We start from the raw sequence: 2,440 nt of genomic DNA, 5'->3' as shown, positions 1-2,440 counted from the left end.
TGCATCTGCATCTGCTTCACTTCATTTGCTGTTGGACCTGCTGTTCTGAACCAGTTTTTCCTCTGCTGGGACGCCACCAAGGAAAAGAACCAAAGCCCAACTGGGTTTTTGCAACAATATCAGAGCAGCTGGGCTGTGCTTAAAAGGTAACCCATTTAAGAGAACCCGAATTGTGGGCTTCCAATTTTTAATTGTGGGCTTGTAATATTAAAGCCAATTTTTGGGCTTTTTATTTTCTGTTGGGTTTGTAATTAATTTCTGTGGGCTTGTTTGTTTAATTTGTGGGCTTGTATTTAATTTTTGTGAGCTTGTTTAATTTGGACTTGTATTTTGTATTCTGGGTTTTTAAACCCAGCTGAGCTTGTAACCGATCACGCTAGGTTAAACTCGTTAGTGGGCCGAGTACCCAAATTCTAGGCCGAGATTTTGGACTCAGTTTCACCAAACGTTTTCAAACCAGCTGAGCCAAAGCAAACACAAAACCAACAGTGGGCTTGCTCCCATTCAAAAACCAAATTTTATTTTCTGTTAAAAAAAAAAAAAAAAACCAAAATTTTGCTCCTAATTTCAAAAACCAAAACTTTTCTCCCATTCAAAAACCAAATTTTACTTGCTCCCATTTTAACAACCAAATTTTTTCTTCTTTATCCCATTAAAACCAAACTTGCTCCCAAATTTTAAAAAACCAAAAAAATGTCTCCCACCAAAACCAAATATTTTTCCCAAAAATCCAAACCCATTAAAACCAAATAGTGGGCTTTGTGTCTTTTCAATATGGGCCAACCTAGTGCTCTCCATGAATACATGTATCCCACAATAAAAATTCCATTATCATGTATTGTCTTACCTCAAACCAATAACCCTTTTAAAATAAATGCAAGCATGATACAAATACTTCCTTTATTTCGAGGGTTCGATTCTGAGAACCCCTATACTCATGTAAGAGAGTTTGAACAAATTTGTCGGACTATGCAACCTGATCATATGTCCGAAGACTCTCTGAAATTGCGTTTGTTTACATTTTCTCTAAAGGAAAGGGCCAAAACATGGTTTTACGGTTTGAGACCACAATCAATCACCACTTGGGAACAACTCACTAATCAATTTTTCCAAAGATTTTTTCCACATCATAGGACCATCGCTATTCGTCAAAATATCAATTGTTTTGTCCAGTTGGATGAGGAAACTGTTTTTGACTATTTTGAACGTTTTAATGATTTGTTGAGCGAATGTCCACACCATGGATTTGAGAAGTGGAGACTTGTCGCTATCCTCTATGAGGGACTAGACTTTAAATCTAGAGCCATGGTTGAGTGTATGTGTAATGGTGAATTTCTTGATAAAACTGTGGATGATGCATGGAAATTTTTAGCTGAGATTGCAGAGAAAACCCGTCACTGGGAGTCCATTAGGGAAACTGAGACACTGTCACATGATATTGGTGGTAATGAATTGAACTTTGGAAATAGCATGTCTAGTCCTTCTCATGTGTATGATATTGAATATGAACCTAATCTAGAGGAACATGAGTTGACTAATGACACCACAACTGCTAATAGGGACAAGTATGCATATTACTATGATGATGATGATGATGATGTTATGTTAGAAGAACATGTCTATGCTGAAAATGTTATGGAACCTTTGGGTTCAAATACATTAGGCTTCTCTGCCTCGACCTTCATGAATGATGTTTCTTCTAGTATTCCATATACATGTGATGTTGATACTGATTTTGAGCATGTGCATCTGTCCTATGAAAATGATTTAGGTAATATAGAATCTTCTGTTGACACTAATATGCATGAAAATATAATTGTTGTGTCTGATTCTCTACCTGGGTCACGTTGTGATGTTTCCACTGATTTGCCGATGCATGAGAATAATTCTTCTGATGATGTTGATGATTCTGATTTGTTTGATGATTGTGAGCATGTTATGACACTTGTAGAAGACTTAGGAGATGTTGATGTGATTAGTAATGATGTGCCTATCGTCCTACATAAGTCACAATCTGATGGCCTTCCACCCAACCTAGATTTGGTTTGTACCCATATTGTCAAACCGACTTTTCTGAGAGTCCCTAATCTAGGTTTGGAACTGTGTGCTTCCCAAGTCCTCTTGGACTATTTTGCTTCTAAGTATAATACATTTGAGGAACCACAGTTGGAATTAGCATGTTTGCCCGTCCCTAGCACAGTTCATTTCGAGCTAGACCTTGTGCATGATGAACCCCCGAAACTGCGCGATTTTGTTTTCAAAATTATATCTTCTGTAAAATCCAGGTTTGGGGGTAGCTCATTTTGTTTCACAGCTTCACTTGCATGCCTATCATATTATTATTGTGTGAAGCTGTTGAAACCTCTACACTTTGTCTTTTGGGTTGATCCTCAACTCTTTAGATTGTTAGTGTATGGTGAATTTTTGTATATAATCCAGT

The 2,440-nt window shown here is 37.2% G+C and overlaps 1 non-coding gene across 1 annotated transcript; it reads right to left on the bottom strand.

Moving 5' to 3' along the window:
* Positions 1–1,143: 1,143 nt before the first annotated feature.
* On the bottom strand, positions 1,144–1,247 carry LOC113341791. The gene has a single exon (XR_003356141.1). It is a non-coding gene; the product is annotated as a small nucleolar RNA R71 (small nucleolar RNA).
* Positions 1,248–2,440: the final 1,193 nt, after the last annotated feature.

The sequence above is a fragment of the Papaver somniferum genome, chromosome 1 (genome assembly GCF_003573695.1).
Source record: "Papaver somniferum cultivar HN1 chromosome 1, ASM357369v1, whole genome shotgun sequence".
In the NCBI taxonomy this organism is placed as follows: domain Eukaryota; kingdom Viridiplantae; phylum Streptophyta; class Magnoliopsida; order Ranunculales; family Papaveraceae; genus Papaver; species Papaver somniferum.
The sequence above is the reverse complement of the archived record's forward strand: the minus strand, read 5'-3'. Positions and strand labels throughout refer to the sequence as shown.